Genomic DNA, 19,104 nt, shown 5'->3' with positions numbered 1-19,104 from the left:
ACTGCCACCAGATGTCAGTACAGCCTAGAGAACTGCTGGTTCAACCCTCCACTCCAGGCTAACACGGGTATTTATTTAACCACCCCCCAACTGTCTGGGTACACAAATCCAGCCCAACCATCAATCCTGAATGGAAAGAGACGCACAAAATAGAAAGTCTCACTTTCATATGGAGAAGCAGCCCCTGGGGCCTGCCATACGATCTCATTTGCATGTTATCAACGTGCAAAAAAAAAAAAAAAAAGAAATATAAAGTTGTAAGAACAGGCATCAGTTTCTACTGCCGCAGGACATCAAGCAGCAGCTTGATATTAAATAATCTCTAATTAAGGCTTAATGCCCTCCTCCCTCACACTCGTCAATCTCCAGCTATGACATGCGCCTTTGCTCCACACGTTCGCGTTCCCTCTGTTCCTAAATAGCTTCAGTCTCCTTAGATTATGCTGCAAAGTGTTGGAATATTTAGCAACAAGGTTGCTAAGTGAAATAAAGCTTTTCTGCAAAACAAGTATTAGCATGACTGTCCTTGTACTACAGCAGAGTCTCCCTCCACCTTCTCCTCGTCTCTCTGATTTTTGACAAGAATTGTAAGGAAAAGTGTCTCGAGCTTCTCTGGCTGAGGTGATTTTACTTAGAAAATTCTAACAGCAGTGTTTATCTCATTTCTTCACGCAAATAAATATCAAAATTTACAATTTCTTAATGGTACAAATGAGTTTCAGCAAGACAGATGTGGCACAAAAACATTTTTGCTGCACAATGCCCAAATTCAGTTACACACTTTGCTCCTGAAGCTGCTAACTAGAAAAGTTTCACAGGCTACTTAAATAGAGGGCAGGACTTATTTTAGAGCATTAGTGCATAGATTAAAAACAAACAAAAAAGGAATGAAACTACTTCCCCATCCCAAACATAACCTATATTACTTCATATGATTGATGATCATATGATTTTATGATTCTATTTAGTCTTAGCAAGAATTTTCAGCTTTGCTAGCTTATAGATGGAGCTTTCTGTCCTACCACAATCAACAAATCTTACTCTGAAGCAAAAACACATATTAAGAGAACACCGGAATTTGTAGAAACGAAGAAAAGAATTGTCAAGTGATTAAGAAATCTAGCTAATGTCATTTTTGCTTGGCATAGAACCATAGGATGCTGGTGATATCCTGATTGTTATTTTGTGAGAAATATGCAGGTAAGCAAAGCAACAGGCATACACTGACCTATGGAACTTTACATTAGGAGAACTTTGGTTTTAATTCATTTTTTCAGTACAAGAGTAATATATGAAACCAGGTTTATGGTTTTAATACTGGCTTTGCACAACCTTACATAAACCTCTTCAATTTTCTTACCAAATGCAGTCAAATCAGTGTATGTATGTTCTTATATTCCAATGTAAAGAACTTTGAAAATTAAATAATTAAAGGGAACTTTATGTTACGTTAAAAACCACAAATAGAAAATGAACTTTTTCGGCTGATAGCTAGGAAGAGAATTTACTGAAACATCTCTGTCATGCCTTATAGGGTGGTTTTAGCACAGCTCTGAGGTTTTAACTTAAGTTTTAAGCCTACTGCACTCTTAAATTTCCTTTGCACGGTTTCATATCTCAAGTTGAGTAAAATTGGAAGAGCAGCAAAAATACAGACGCACAGAGGCTTTTCTGAAGCATTTATGGTTTCTTAATATAGATGCTGGACAACTCGGATATTAATATGGAAAAGAGAAATAAAAAGCAGACAGGCAAACAGCAACCTGGAAGCAACAGGAACCTTATATAATTCTGAAGGGGAGATGGAGTACAAACTACCTAGTAGCTGAGCAGCAGCAACTGCAAAAAATGAATCTGACATAAATCACTTCACAGGAAACCCCCAAACCACTTAACATGGTATCAAAATTACATCCAAAGGAAGAGTGCCTCTAATTTCATACCTAAAGCCCTGGAACCTCCCTCTAATTCAGACGAGCTACGTAGTCTCATAAGTTTCTCTCTGAGGAGTCCGATCACAGACTCTGGAGGGAAGGCAAGTTCTGTTGCAAACCTGACTAAGTGCTTAATTAAATATAAAACCTTCGAGCATGTTTCACCTTGCTTTTCAGTTTCATCAGGAAACCTTTGCACAATTCCTATTTTGTTCCATACAACTGCAAGTCTTTGTCAGGTTAAAATAAGAGGCAATTTATGTGCACTCTAAACTGGAATTTTTAATTCATGAGTCTTGGCTCTAATTTAACAAAGACCCTTGGGGCTTATAGTTTCTTTCTGTTAACTTCTCTCCCTCAAATTGTCTACACGTGAACACTTGTTTCTACAGCAGCTCTTCTGCAAGTCATTTCCCCCCTACACTTTCTGTACATTCAAAAGATGCAAAACCCAACCCCAAATGCCTCCCTTTTCCACATACTGCTTGCTCAGTCCAAGTTTGATATGCCAGGTGACAAGTACTAGTCCAGTCACTCTGTCTTCAGGAAATCTCAAGAACATTACTAGACTCAAGAATACATGACTCAACGGCCAGCTTGCGCACTATGCCAGAGTAATAGAATAGCTGGCCCCTTTTCCCTAGCTAATCTATCTTATTCAAAATCAAAGTTTTAAGGAAGAATTCCAGCATCTGCAGGAGCAAAACTACAAAGCTGCACTTGAAATTTACTTAAGATTTCACATCAGCAGCAAAATTTGATTAGAAAGAAGCTTACATAGTCACTTACTCTTTAGCGCAACATCATTTCCTAAAATCCTTAAATTAAAAGTTTACCCTTGAGCGTCAAAGGGGTTTTTGCGTCCTCCTTCAAGTTACCTAAACTATGTTCAGCTAGCCTCTAACATTTCCTCTACACCCACCAGGCAGCTAGCTCTGCTGCTGAATGAACTGCGGCAAATGGCATTCAAGCTGTCAGGCTCTGACAGCGGCCGGCATTTCAATAGTTACAAGGCAGTATTTGCATGACCGAGCGGATGGAGTATGATGGATGCATCTTTTTCCCCTCTCCTGAAAAAAGTTCTAGATAAAGATGCTTTTAAGAAAGGGAAATTGCCAATATGAAACGTTGTCATTTTTACGTGGACAAGCAGGAATGAGGTTTGGCACAATGCTTCAAAGACTTGTACAGTCAATTTTTCTTGCCGTTGTTAGTTTAAGAGCGCTATTAAATTCAGAGAGCAAGAATTAAGCAATGCAGGAAGCATTTCCTATTGCCAACGCTTATGGTTACTATAACCATTTTAAAACAGTTTTGTTGGTTCATTTGTTTTTAATATCAACCCCTTTTTAAGGATTTACAAATAAGTTTTACAGAAAAGTATGCATTATTAGGGAATTTCCATCCTTTAGCTACTCTCCCCATCTTAGATTCTTCAGTCTCCTCACCTCTTCATTCACTACCCAGATTTTCATTTAATCTGTAAGCACAGGAGTTGCCTCAAATTTCACTCTTCTATCTCCACCCTAGACCTTCTTCAGGTTAACTTAGCAGTGTTCATGCCAAAGTCCAAAGATATTTGCATTATTCCATCCCTATGCATTTTGAGTTGTCAATCATCTTTTCTGTGAAAGTCCAGACCTAGCTCTCTTATTCAGGTATTTTATTTTTTTTTTCCTTCCCTATCAGAAGATCCTCCATTTGTTTATAAAGTGCAGAGCCTGAAAAGCTCTTCTGGACATCCAGTCTCCGGGTCATCTACTTTGCAATTTTTAAAAAAGTGCCACCTTTGCAAACATGGTCCAGAAAACTGCCTCTACTCCAACTCTGTGTCCAATGTTACATATGAAATCTTTCTTCATCTCTCCATCACTTCAAGAAAAATACGCCTGCCAACTCAAACACATCATTAGTACTTGCAACTCCACAGACCCAGCCAAGCGCCAGGTCTTGCAGATTCTTTATGTATAAAATCTAAATTGCAGCCCTGTCAACCGATCCTTACATTTCTGTCTCATCCAGTGACTTTTCCTCTTCCAGATTTGTTTTTACGCAATGTTCTCCTACGAAGGAAAGGCAAAAATCTGGCTGTGACTGTAACACATTCAGAAAACTACTGCCAGAAAGAATAGTCTAAGAAGTCATCCCTCTATATCCTCTTATGGCTACCCCTTCTCAGTTGAATCAAACAGCAGCTACTGTCATAGTCTAGGCCTATCAAGGTCTACAATCATCTTTCCCCCCTACTAAGCCATCCTCTCTACCTCCAGTTATCACGTCAGCCTCTGCCCCTCACGTGTTACAGTTTCTATTAAGCCTCATTTGTGCTTTCCTCTATGTCGCATCTTAACAGAAATGCAATTTCCAACTCCATAGCCTCCCTCACAGCCCTCCTTCCTCCTCTCCTCGCCTTAGTGTGTACAAAAAGGATTTAAGCAACAAACTGGTTTTACTGGCTTACCAGCCCCACCAGTACTGCCTTGCTCCAAGCTCCCCCAGTGCATCTACCTGTTGTGATCCAGAACTACGTCAGGGATCTCCCAGAAACCATGGTGCTCAGCACCACCGCGTGCTGCAGTCACATTGAACATCTGACTGACAACTTATGAAGTCATTTAACCCATTTTAGGTTCAGTCTGCCAAATTAGCAACAGCAAAGGAAAAATTTAAGAGCAGTAATAGGTATTACTTGAAGCAGCTACCCTGAAACTAAAAGAAGGATTTAAACTCACCACTTGAACACAAAATAGTAACAAAACTCACCTGAACATAATTTCTTTTCTCCTAAATAGGCAGTAAACTTAAAACTTCTTTATTAGTATTTCGGTGCAGCTCATCACTATGGTATGTGAGCAACCCAAGAAGATCAAGTTGCTCATCTGTATTAAACAACAGTTGCTGCGGGATGAAAACAAGCAGGGCTTCAGTTTTACAGAAACTCAGCTGAGGTTTCTGTTTGGCAAAGATGATGTATTTGAAACAAGGCACGGGTCCAGATCCCATTTGATCTGGTTCTTCCTGATGCATAGATTTCAGGTAAATTCAATAGCTCCGCTCCCCCCACAGCCAGGCAACACAAAGCTTTTCCCTCCATGTGCTAACAGGATTAAGTGTCACATTTAAATTTCGTTAAACTCCACTTTGTTTTCTCACCCCTTCCCTGAATTAGCAGATTGCTGCTGAAGCAGGCAACTAACACACAGCTTCTCCCACTCCTTAACATCACAGACACGCTGTGGCACAAATCCAAGCTCTGTTTTCCTGCAGAGGATATAGCTTCTGTGGATGTGAACAATCTCCAGCGAGAGCTTAATGCATCAGCCCATTTCCTCCATTGGAAGGGAGTCTCCCAACTCATGCTCTGAACAAACAGAGTACCGGAGCCAGCCCATGGACAGTGTTTACAGAAACAGCAATGTCACCGATAGGAGAGTTTTGGATACTTTAGAACAAAAATAGTTTGAAGGAAATAAAAAAAAAAAAGCAGTATTTTTTTTTTCATGAAAAGGTAGTAAATGAAGCATTAGTCAAACGTTGATACATTTTTTTAGTTATTTCATACGGAGACTTCTTTAAAAACCACATCTATTTTACTGTGGTTAAAATAAATCTTACACTGAACAAAGGAACTGAAAGGTACCAATTTAGCAACAGTTCTATATTTCTATCCTCACCTCTTCTCTTGCTGCCTAACTTACACACGTACAAACAAGGGACCCAAGTAGCGCCAATATAAAATAAAGGAACAATTTTTTGTTGAGGTTTTTTTTTATTTTTTTAAATGCACTGAAAAACTTTATATTTTCACAAAATTTGGGCAGTCTAGAGGCAGGGTTTGCAAAGGTTCTGCACCCTGTGTAATTCTTCACACATGCACTTTGACAACCCTATTTAATTAGCATCAACCTTTCGCCACTTAGCATGCTGCTAAGTATTAGCCTATTTTTATTTTATTTATTTTAAGGAAGTGGAACAATACAGTGATCATCAAAAATAGTACATCAAAATAGTACAGGCTGTACCCTATACTTAAACAAATAAATACAGACAACTATAATCCAAGAGTAGGATATATAAATATAAACTGTAAGCTCCACAAAGTTCATGAGAATTACAACTTTTGGAAAACCCAGTCTATCTGATAATTGAAGTGTTTTCTAGCTCAGTTACTAACACAGGAATGAAGCAGAGAGCTGCTCTCGGCATGCGTTTTGCCTACGAATCAAACTTGTAACATCATATGGTCAATGTAGAAGACAAGGCAAGCAGGCAAAAGAGAAAAATGCATCACATTTTTTTCCCCATTTCTACCTCACTTCCAGCCCTACAACCCACCTGATGCCTATGACAGACACAGCTGGTAGAAGCAGGAGGCAAAGAAGTGTCAGTCAGAGGCAGTGTGGATATCCAGGCTCCATCTGAGAAGCAGGAAGGAAGAAACTCGAGGGTCAGCAGCAGGAGATAAGGGCAGAGGCAGGCTCCAGCACAAGAATTTTTGTAAGTAGATGACCTGGCAATGGAAATAATATTTTAAAAAGTTCCATGCCTCCTCCCCCATCAAGGCTGCTAAAACGCATCCTGTTGCCCTGCTCAGGGCTGTGAATCATTGTGCTAACCTGGAATGGTGCCACTCACCTCCAGAGCTTCTCTCTGCTACAAAAAATTAGCAGACTACTTGTCACAAAAAGCAATTTGCAAGAAACCCCTCCTAGACCCAACCGTCAAACAGTGGATGGAGGCTTAATTTTCTTTTCCGAGTCTTAGAACACCAAGCAATCTTAGAAGCACCATAGGAAAAAAAAATAATTAAAAAAAAAAAAAAATTAAGTGACCGCCTACAGTTCTGCCTGTGCCCTTCCTGGCTGAAGATGAGAGCAGGCAGCTAGTATTTCAGATTGCTCGATGTAAGTGACCTCTCCAACTACCACCCCTTATTAACTTCCCGACCAAGCTAAGTGACAGCCTGCCAAGTATTAAAGGGAGAAGAAAGGGATGTAAGCAGCTCGGGGACTTCCTTTCTGGAGATATTTCTGAGCAGTGTTGCAATTCTATGGGTCTTATCTGAAGAACTGACATGTTAGGCAGAGTTCAACGACATCCTGATTTTACCTTTTGCGCTGAGCACAAACCAGGAGAGAGGGCTGGTAGCAAGTGCCACACAGGCTGTTTGTAAGGAAGCTACACAAAATAATCAGAGCGCCTTGTGATGAGATGAAAAAGCCATGATGTTTACCTTTTTTCCTATCCTGACTTACGTTTCGAGCTAGAAATACCCCACTCCCTCTTCAAAGTTGCAGCATCTGACATTTGCCTGCTCGCAGCCCTGGCAGGCTGCACAAGCTGCGCTGAAGCTACTGCAGGAGAGTATCAGAAATGATTCTGTCATCACCGTTAGCCACTTCAGCAGAGGTCAAAAACTGAATTTAAGAAGCATGGTAACATATACGCCCTCTTCATAATAGAAAATCTGTCCTAGTGCTGTTCATTCTAGTGCCAGGAAACTTTGTTCTCGAGAGCCCAGCAACATGACACCTCCCGCCAACACAACAGTAATGTCGAGAGATGCTAAAATGGGAACCGAAGAGGAAGTTGAAAGTTAAGTTAGGTTCAGATTTTATTTTTTAAAACAATAAAATCCTCCATTCTGAAATGATAAATGTGGAAGTGAAGACTGAACGATGTTCAGTTTTACATATGTGTCTTCAGATTCGTTAGAAAGGTAGAGACTTGACACAAATTTTCCCATAGCAGAATTTACTGCAACAATAATTTCTCTGATCTGATTTGAAAGCATACCACTTGTTTTCTAAAATGCAAATATTTTACTCCTATTAAGTTTAAAGTTACTGGAAACTTAAAATGAGATCTGACACTAATCATAGTAGAAAAACATAATATATACTAGCCTATAAAAATTACTGCATTCAAGGTACATTAGTTACTTTTTTGGTCAGCTCAGAGAAACTTCCATCCCACCAGCTGATAGTTCTCTCCTAAGAAGAAAAAACTGGTTCCAGCAAATCAATTCCAGCAATTAAAGCAGAATATTAGCAATATAAGGCAAAACATTGGCAATATGCAACCAAATAAGAGAGATGATTTATTGCTTACAATGGAAATTAGAGGATTTATACCTTCAGACATCCTTTTCAGTAAGTAACTGAAATTCAATGCAAACTATTTCTTAATATGTGATATATGTCACAACCCTCATTTAGTTCATGATGCAGTGTTTAGCACATGCTGTTTCCACTCACATACTTCACACGACAGAACAGATTTGCTGCAGCCGTGGAAACAATTTTAAAAGTTAAAAATTACTTACTTTAAAAGCAAAAATGCTGTATCTGTACATTAGAAGTTTAACTGTACAAGTTTTATTAGGAGCTACTGAATCTTTAGTAACAAAGATACTTCACCAGTATCTAAAACATACAGCAGACACTCTACAGATGCAGTTAGGAGCACTTACTTGTTCTACAGCTTTCATGGAGGAGAACCCACATCTGCATATAACGTTATCTTGTAACTCAATGCACCTAGCAAGTGTAGTCTGCCACCGGTTTAGAAAACTTCTCTGCAAGAGAAGCATTGACAACCATACGACTGAGTCTAGTCATCCATGGCCCAAGACATCAGACAGCAAGTGCCAGAAGTTTGAGGCACTTAAAGCACCAGATACACTTCCTAGAAACACTTTAAACCTATTTTAGCTATGATGTCTGAGTACACTTAGATAGTCAAGATACAGACAATAAGCGCTTCTGAACACAAGGCAGACCACGTGCACCTCAAGGTGAGTACCCAGGCAAGAATATGTAAGCTTCATCCCCACTGGGCAAGTACCTTCATGAACATCAGTCAGTTGGCAGTGGGAAAAAAAAAAAAAAAAACAACCATATATAACCACAGAAAAGTAGTAGACAGGCTTAGAACTGGGTCCAGCTGACACTACTGTAAGGAAGATGCTTTCCATACCCTTGTTTTATGCCTGCAGCTTTTTGTCTGTGTCCTAATGAGAAACAGTTGCCCTTTCTTACCCTTGCCATGCATCCACTTGGCACTGTAAGGGCTAAACCAGCCTTAAATCAGCAATACTGACTAAAAAATCCAAATCATTCCGAAATAACATTGTCCTCATAAGCAGTAACTGCAAAATGGCCACGGTGAAAATGTGTTCAGTTCCAAATTTTAGTTATTCAAACTCTGTACTGAACACTCACATTCTGCTTTCCCTAAAGCTACCAATTTCATTGCATTTAACTAACATGGAAAACTTGCAGATCTTCCTGTTGAGGAGGAGAAATGCTCAGATCAGAAGACTTGCACATTATATTTCAGTATGAGTTCACAGCTCCTTTACAATGGGATTCTCAACTCAGCATACTGACGTGGAAGGAAGCATAACAGAAAAATAAGATCTTTTAACAAAGTTGGTATCTGCAGTCGGTTCCTCCCAGGAACGAAACACCCAACTTTCCAAGACAGCACCAGATATGCTCGTATAACATATCTTTGTGATAGAAATGAACAAAAGAACAAGGCTTCTCTACAGATTTCCTCACACAAGACATGAAATCCTTCTGTATAGATAGTTGCTATGGTGCAGACTTACGGGGAAAAAAAAAAGGGGAGATCAGAATTCTTGTTTACAGGTTTCCAATATGCTCCACTTGATCCATCTTGAAATTGAAACCCTTGAGCTTCCTGTCTTTAGGCTGTCAGATGGTAGAGGACAAACACAGCGTTAACAACTTTACAAAGCTCCCACGTGTTCTGCATAGATCTAGAGAAAAACATTCACGTGAATTAGACGACAAACAGGAGGGACAATATAGTTTCAAAAAGAATAAAAGCCATACTAAATCCTGAGAGACTTACTCAAGGGAAAAGAGACTTAGTCTGGCAATGAAATGCCAGATTATCTTTGAACACTGTCCACACTTCACCACAGTGTAGCACTGCATGAACCTATAAAAAATATGCTGTTTTGACATTCTCTGGTGAAATCCTAATTCTTCCGAGAACTTCTTACAAGGTTTTATCCAAACAGGTATGCCTGGCTGTTTACAGACTCAAGAAGAATAAGAGAAAGACATTTAGGGTAGGATTCAACTCTGGATAAGACATCTAAACCATATAAAGACATATAAACTTCCCCTGCAGTCAAAAAAAGCCAACAGAAAGATTCGGCTTATCCTACAGCAGACGCTTTGGGTGTAATTCAGGTACCTAGACACAGGCATCTGCTATCAGTTTAAACATCTTGGGAGTTCCCACCTCACTTCCAGTTGCCTCTGTTGGATACAACCTGAGACCTGCAAGGTTTACATCAGCATTATGCAATTTTTACCAATGCTTTAGAGATCCTAACTGGCACTAGGTTTAGGCAGGTGATCTGAGGGCTGCTCAGATTAATTGCTATCCAGGCCCCACTGACTCTACCAAATAAGTCTTCATCGATTATGAAGAGAGAGAGAGTATAGGAACCTGGTACAGAAGGATAAAGCTTCAATGTTTTTCATCAGGCATGAACAGAATGCATCCTTTATTCTTTCGCCAATTGACAAGACAACAGCTATCACTTGTAGAATAGTCTTCAGCTATTCATTACTGGGTTTTGGTGCTATGCAAGAGATTTGGTCTTTCCAGTCGCTTCTTTAGGGTCCCATCTTCTAAAGAAGCAGCCAAATGTAATTTATTGCCTAGATCCATTATTCACTTGCCAGAAGAGTAGACAAGAACTTTTTTTTTGCCAGTCTTCCATATAACCTGCCTGCATGAACTGCCTTAATCAACTTTTCTTTAGTATGGTGCATAAAACCTCCTCATACAGAACAGGTTAGTTCTCCCATTCAGTCAGTGACCAGTCTGTTTCTGCTCTATATGATGTTTCTACTGAACATGCAGGGTGGTGTAAAAGCGACCAGAGTATCCAGGATAATAACAAGGTTTAGGAACTTAATGATGCAGTCTTCCTAAAATAAGTACAAAGTTCCCTGAACAGACAGAGATGCCTTTAAAGACCTCCAGAGGGAGATGCTGTCTAATTTTTGGCATCTAAATTCCTTCAAACATCCATCTTAGGCATCATTACTGGCCACACCAGCATCTTGCTACAGCTTGAATATTCTACTGTCTGTCAGGTCAGGAATACAGAATTTAAAAAATAAATAGGAGAGGACACAAGACCTATGACAGCTTTCAAATTCCATGGCAATTTTCTTGCTCTCTTTAGACTGCAATTTATTTATCTTCCAACGCCAACGCTATTGTTTGCCATCATCTATTTCTCTTTCTTTACCTGCTTACTGTTTGAACAAAGTGTAAAAATAGTATTTTCCATATCATCACATATACATGGAAATGTTAACTAATGTCCAAACCATTTGCTCCCTACTGCTAGCAAACAGTCTAAACTGAAACAGAGTAGCATCTAACCTGTATTTGTGCTACTACCAGCACCAGAAGAAATCTGAAGAAAAAAAAAAAAAAAATTTACACCAGAGGGTATTAGTGCGGACTTTCCAGTATTCTTTGGTTCTTTTATCTTCTGGGATTTGTTTCCGAGAAAAGATTATTAATGTCCTGGCTGTTAACCCAGAAGCCCTCCTGACTATGTTCTGTCTACAGAAATCAGACCTTCACCGAGGCCAGACTCGGACAGAACAGCTACTAACTTTTAAACACTGGAGAAAGTATTGTCCCATCACTGTAACATTTACAAGCACACGTGGTTCTCCTTTCCCATTTATTTAACAAGGATCTGAATGATTCCGCTAACACAGCTATTACCCAGTTCTCACAGCTCAGAGATGAGGGACACTGCACAAGGAAACCACTCTGCACCCAGTGCTTCTACAGCTATACTCATTACACACAATCCACCCAGTAGTAGGAATATTTAAAAGAGTCACGAGGTTCCCATGGAGAGAGAGCTGAGATCTTGTCTGATTTCATTCCAAATCTACTGAAAACAGAGAAAAGCTTTTGCCAAGGCAATTTTGGCGAGCATTTTCAGCAGCATCCTGGCTTGCCAAATTGCATTTGGATTTTGCTGGACTTATTTACTTGTTCAGTATGCTCAGAGAAGTAGAAACATTTGTTGCTGTAGAGAATCTGGCTTACTTTGAAGACCTGAAACAACACTTAAGAGATGAATCAGAGACAGGCTGACTTCGGAATTCAATCTATTAACTTCAGCTCGTAGTGGTGGTGTACTCTGAAGTGTTAGAAGTAATCCATAGCTCAGCTGCTTCAGGTCTGAGACCAGACCCCCTGAACTCTCAAATGACACGTGTTATTTTTACATAGCCAAGTTCTACTCCTTTCAAAAATACCATCCAACACAAGCTATAAGACAGCCCTGAAGATCCTCTTTAGGAGTCAAAAGAACACAACTACATTTCATGACAAAATCAGCATCCTTTGCTGACTGCATGGAGATAAATCCTAAAGACCTGATTTTCAGAAGAGGTTAAGCATCCAGTCTCAAAAAACAAAGTTACAGCCCTTTATGACACTTTCAGTCAAAGGCTGATCCCTCCCACCCTGTTGTTCCCACCCTCACTCCCCACAGGGCTGGTCAGTGCTCTGCTTTCACCCTGTCACTGGGGCACGCAGGAATGCTTTTGATCAGATGCGTCAGAGGTAGACTGGTGACATATTTTGCCTGACAGAGTCATGCTCAACTGCTCGACTCAAAACCCGGAGTGAAAAAAAAAATAAAAATCAAAGTATTCCAAAAGCCTTATCTGCAGTGCTTGTTTACAAGGTTTTGGCACTCCTTCTCTCATGTTCGGCCATTCCACATTTTCAGCTTTACTAGCTTGCTTTTGCTCATCACCCCCCCCCCCCCTTTTTTTTTTTTTTTTGCTGAGCAAGACATTCCTTCTTCAAGCCTCCCTCTGTTCCCCTATCTCCTAACACTGCCCACTACCCTGCAAAAGGCCAGCAACCTTGCCTTCCCTTTTCAAACACCGATGCTATGTACTAGGTCACAGCCACGGTCCAACTACCATCAAAGCACATACTGCTACAGAAAAGTACAAAATACCACCCAGGCTTACACAGTGTCAATTCTCTAACGCCTCACTGTTATAACATAAATTCATCCTGGAGGCATAGCATTTCACAGAATTCTTTCTTTTGCCTTTTAAAAGCACATATTCTTACAACTCCTTCAACCCATTATCCAGTAGGCACCTACAACGCATTTTTCGAAAAGAGAAAAATCAAGTATAAACATACCCTAAATTTCTGATTTCTAAATGTGTGTATAGGTATATTTTTGGGTTTTGGTTGCATTCAAGAGCAATACCAACTTGCATCCAAGAGCAATACCAACTTGCATCCTAACAGATACAAGTAGACTGTGATATAACCTGTTCCCATCTTCATTGTACATATCCAATATTTAATTAACTTGTAAAATGAAGAGGAATACCTCTGGTTTCTTCTAGACGAACCAACAACAAAAAAAATAGACCAATCGAAGATAAAGAATCAACGCCTACCTTTCTCCACCCTAGGGAAACATAACACTTGATGATTCTCCATTGATAATTATAGTTTTAAATCTGTTAAACATTTTTTAATCCTTCTGATCCTTCCTTTTTACTATTTTTTTCCCCATCAGGATGTTTGGGTTGCCAAATCAAATACCCTGAAACACACCATAAAGGCTAGCATTTTGTATGAGGCTACTAATCTGTCTGACTTGAAAAGAAAAAAAATAAAATATGATGCAGTAAATGAGTTGCATTTCCCAGTATGTTTTACCTACTTTGGTCCAAGCCTTTTTTCAGCACTTCTGTCCAAAACTATGTCAAGCTGACAGGCTATAAGCAGTCATACACTCTACTTACCCAGTTAAGCCCCGACACAAATTAGTTTCTCTCTGTAATCTGGAGTACTTTTAGATCAGCAGTCCACAGAGTTTCTCATATTACTCCTCTCTAGTGCCTTGATACAAGTTATTGGCATCTTCTAAGTCATGTCATATTTTAATAACTGTTGCTAAACATCCTCCTGGCTTACTAAAGTGGAAAGAATGCCATCAACATTTGTATCTGACTAAAAACTAGCTTTTTAACCATATGCCTGACAAACTTAAAGACAAAAGTACTTGGTAAGCACTGCTCTATGACTTCTACCTGGTCACAGAGCACCAATATGAAAATTACTTTTGTTTCTAATAAAATCTTTCTTTCTCCAATTGTCCAGCTGTCCTTCCTCCATCCATGTCATTTTCTTACTAATTTTATACATTGCTTCATTATCTGCTAATTTATATTCATGGAATAAAAGCTGACAGCCATCTATTTAGGGATTTCTGGTGGCAGGAGGAAGGGAAAGAGTATTTTTAATAGCCATTTCCACCTCTATTCTCAGCCATTTTGTCTTTGACTATCTCCCTTGATTGTGGACTCTTCCACAAATAGTAAGATTTTTGTAAGCCATTCAAAAGCGCTCTGCTTTTTCTGTTCATATTTCATCTTTCACCTTGTGTTGTTCAAAAGCTCGCCACCTTTTGAATTCCCTCCTCTGAGAGCAAAAGATGGTATTCATCTGACCACATACGGACTTCTATAAGCCAAGATACCCACACCTGAGCTAGTTATCCTAGACTGACTTTGAAGATAAAGGAGAGAAATAAGCATGGCAACTGAGGACAAGTCATACCATTCCTAAATACACATCTAAAATAAATCATATAAATTGTCTCATAAAAGGGCCTCACCTTCTTCATTAACGTAAGCTTAAAACAGTCCTGCTTGGACACGATCCGTCAAAACATTCTTCTCTCTAAATTGGAGAGAGATGGATTTGATGAGTGAACGGTTTGGTAGATGAGGAATTAGTTGGATGGTCACATCCAAAGGGGAGTGTTCAACAGCTCAATATCCACATGGAGACTAGTGACAAGTGGTGTTCCCTCAGGGGTCCATATTGTGACCGGTACTGTTTAATATCTTCATCAATGACAGACAGTGGGATCAAGCGCACCCTCAGCAAGTTTGCAGATGACACCAAGCTGAGTGGTGTGGTTGACACACCTGAGGGACAGCATGCTATCCAGAGGGACCTGGACAAGCTTGAGAAGTGGGCCCGTGTGAACCTCATGAGGTTCAACAAGGCCACGTGCAAGGTCCTGCACCTGGGTTGAGGCAACTCCCAATATCTATACAGGCTGGCAGATGAAGGGATTGAGAGCAGCCCTGCCAAGAAGGACTTGGGGGTACTGGTGGATGAAAAGCTGGATGCACCAGCAATGTGCACTCACAGCCCAGAAAGCCATATCCTAGGCTGCATCAAAAGAAGTGTGGCTAGCATGTCAAGGGAGGTGATTCTGCGCCTCCACTCCGCTCTCATGAGACCCCACCTGGAGTACTGCATCCATCTCTGGAGCCCACAGCACAGGAAAGACCTGGACCTGTTGGAGTGGGTCCAGAGGAGGGCCACAAAAATGATCAGAGGGATGGAGCACCTCTCCTATGAAGACAGGCTGAGAGAATTGGGGTTGTTCAGCTTGGAGAAGAAAAGGCGCTGGGGAGACCTTATAGTGGCCTTCCAGTTCTTAAAGTGGACTAATAAAGATGGGTTCAGACTTTTAGTAGGGCCTGTAGCAACAGGGGTATGGATTTAAACTAAAAGAGGGTAGCGTCAGATTAGATATAAGGAAGACATTTTTTACAATGAGGGTGGTGAAACACTGGAACAGGTTGCCCAGAGAGGTAGTAGATGCCCCATCCCTGGAAACATTCAAGGTCAGGTTGGGTGGGGCTTTGGGCAACCTGATCTAGTTGAAGATGTCCAGCCCTCCTGCAGTAAGCAGGGACTAGGTGATCCTTAATGGTCCCTTCCAACTCAAACTATTCTATGATATTTAACTATACCACAGCTCTAGTAAGTTCAGCAAGGTGAATCCTTTCAATAGGTATTTCTTACCAACATTCATGAACAATTAGATCCTCACAGAGTATTTAAAGGTAATGATAACAATACAAACACACTGTGGGACAGAGAAATCACATTTCTAGTGGTTTTCCACATTAAGACACCAACATATTTGCTTTCAGAATGTCATTCCTATTTTTTTTTTCTTTGTAAAGAAGCTTAATTGCTCAAGTTACCATTTTTGAGGTACTTAACTGATTCACAGATACCTGTATTTATGTGACCTTCCAAGTGGCTTCTATACCATTTCTAGGGCCACTTTTGGTCAAAGAGCTGTACATCTGCAGGGTCCCAGCCTTGGGCCTCATTTGACGAGCTCTATAGAGCTGTTCAAGTGTTGCTTTACACCCTTTTCCCCACCGCCCCTAGTTGAGTCTTGTCTTATCAGTCTAGGACCTATGCTAGTTTCTTCCCCTTCACTGCTTTCCATGCATTACATAGAAGCTCCAATTACTGCTCAAAGGACATCACTATTCATACAAAAGCCAAAACACCCTCACAGCAGGTACTGTTTCAAGGAGATAGTAAGTACTGTTGGAAAGCCTATGTGAGACGCATTTACGTTATTTCACCACTGTTTAATTTAAGCTGTTAAAAACCCCTCCATATGTTTTGAAAACATTTCAGGATGTTGATGACGAGCATTTATAGCTATAGAATTAATCACTGCTATGAATCCCAGAATTGCATCAGATACACAGAAAGGCTTTAAGGTTACATAGCTTTCAACAATCAAAATAGAGGGACTTCATGGTTCGTTCTAGCCTCCATACACTAAATAGCTGACACACTAATAAGATCCTTGCTCTAAAGGAACAGCAGCATTTGTGCCTAATGTAAACAGACTAAATATTCAGTTGCTTTATTTCTTTTTTAAACCAGTAATTTTAGAGCAAGAGCTTCAGATGAACATATATTCCATTGAATAATGTTGTAAATAAAACACAGCTAGAGTGCTTGAAACTAATTGTATTACGAAATTCTAGAACACAAGGCTGGTTTACTCTGGTCAGCATGGACAGCTAGGCAACAGGTGGAAAAAAATGAGCCGTTTGTACAGCCTCCTTTGCCTCTTTCTTCCCTTCTTCATACTATATTATCTCTGGCTTTGCTGATATATATTTGTGTGTGTTTATATATATGTACGCACATAAAAAATACACGGCAGAGGATATCAGCCTTGTATTGTAGAATTTCTTAATAGAATTTGTTTCAAACATATATAAAAATATATATGAAGGAACATAAAGGATATACATGTTGCTATGCAGAATAGCAAAAACCTTTCTGGAGGAAATAAAAGGTTTTCACTATTCTGCACAGAACAAAGCAGACAGTTCCCCCAGAAATGGCAGCACACATCAGAAATGCAGCTATCAGCTCTGCAAAATCAACATTGCAATAAGAAAATATTAATCCTACTTGCAAAGTATACATAAGGTGATGAGGGCAAGGGAAAAAGAAGTACTGTAAACATTATTGTAAGAAGATCTCTTAACAGCCCATGGCCTTCAGCAAAGTGCACAAACTCTTCCCAAAGCTTTTACTAGAACAAAGTAGTTAGGAAGGTTGTTGACTGACTAGCCTTTTATTTCTGAAAACGAGCAAAAAAAGTTTGAAAAGTTTGAAAAAGATAGGAAAAGTTCAAGCCAGTAATGGAGAAAGGCATTACAGGACAACTGGATGTGGGAATTAATACATGTATAAGCTGCGATGGCCTTGAAGACAAAAGCAAGAAGTTTAAATTGCATCTAATGAATAAAGGTGAGTCAGGGAAGGAAGGCAAAGAGACGAGTGATCTGGTGAAAGCAGACACAAAAGATCTCTACATGGCATCCCAGAGCGCTAAAAGCAAATCCTCTGCCATTCCACAAGACAAGCGGGGGAAAAAAAAGAAAAAAAAAAAAAGAAAAAAAAAGGTGTGCAACAAAGAACAGAACCACTCAACCCCTTCAGGCAGACACTGAATGATCAGCTATTGACTGAAATACACCTGGATGCCCACAAGAGACTGCAAAAAAACCTCTGAGCAATATCCCTCTCTTCCACTGATATTCTTGCCTTGCTATAGGCAGAAGCTCTGGAGTTAATTTTCTATACTCTGCATTATCAAAGGAGGTATGTATTTAATCAGAGGGCATACAACGGAGGGGAGAAGAAAAAAAAATCTTCAGCAACACAAGACAAAGTTACTGAAAATATCTCCAATTTACTCACAAGAAAAATCAAGTGCCAATGACAGGAAGGCTGAATCGGAGCAAAGTGCTGGCTATCCATATTAAATCAAGAGAAGTATTGTTAAAAAAAGAAGCTACGTTTACATCCGCAGCTAAAAAGATGCCTCAAGCAATCATCTGGAAAAACACTATGTCACTGCACGGCACGTGGCTTCCTTCTCATATCCTTTGTTCGTTTATTTGTTTCATAATAACTGTTTGAACCTTTAGGAAAAAAACAGAATGGCCTGTATATATCAGTACAAAAAAAAAAAAAAAAAGAGTGATTTCATGCATCTTGGTCTATAAATTACTGCTTAAAGGGAAAAAGTTATATGCCCAATTCAACTCAAAAGAGTCATCCTTTCCAATTCAGAGTTGCTGTAGAGCTACAGGATTAGTTCATCTTCTTTTACTGTGTTTTTAAACAAAACAAGCATATTATATAACGCCTACTTCACATATCATTAACAAAGAAAACTCCCCAAGAAGCATGGCTATTTAACACTGTCACTTTTCAGGCAAAGAGTTAAAGCACATATCTGAACAATTTATGGTTATGAGTGTGGCTTGAGTAGGAACGTCAGCTCAGTACTGAAAGCCTTCCATTCATATCATCAACTGTATTCTCTTCATAACAAGTGCACATGTAGGCAGATGGATTGTGCCTTTTCCAACAGCTGCCCCGTCATTTTAAAGATGTTTTCCATAAACAGCACGCACGGGTAAATAGCACTGGTTGACTTTCCCCTTTTCCTTCCCTTCTTCCTGGCCAGCAGGTGGAACTTAATGCAGAATCAAAACCAGGACCCCTCAAACACGAACGACATTTCCCTTTCTAACAGGGCCAGGGAGGGAAGCAGCTTTTCTAAGAATCCATCCATTAATTCAGTAGAGGGGTGAAGACTTGACCTACCCAAATCTGGAAGCCGGGGCCTGAAAGCAAGACCTTGCCTTCCAAGTGAGAGAGTGACCTCAACAAGAACCAGGTACAA

The 19,104-nt window shown here is 39.9% G+C and overlaps 1 long non-coding RNA gene across 1 annotated transcript in view; it reads right to left on the bottom strand.

Annotated features, from left to right (window-relative positions):
- Window positions 1–19,104, bottom strand: part of LOC309670354 — a 37,973-nt gene that overhangs the window by 4,973 nt on the left and 13,896 nt on the right. Inside the window, exon 3 of the long non-coding RNA XR_014269000.1 lies at window positions 14,677–14,741. This is a non-coding gene — a long non-coding RNA (uncharacterized lncRNA). The remainder of the gene's footprint in view (window positions 1–14,676; window positions 14,742–19,104) is intronic.

This window comes from Vanellus vanellus (assembly GCF_965231255.1).
Source record: "Vanellus vanellus genome assembly, chromosome: 3".
Classification (NCBI taxonomy): domain Eukaryota; kingdom Metazoa; phylum Chordata; class Aves; order Charadriiformes; family Charadriidae; genus Vanellus; species Vanellus vanellus.
The sequence above is the reverse complement of the archived record's forward strand: the minus strand, read 5'-3'. Positions and strand labels throughout refer to the sequence as shown.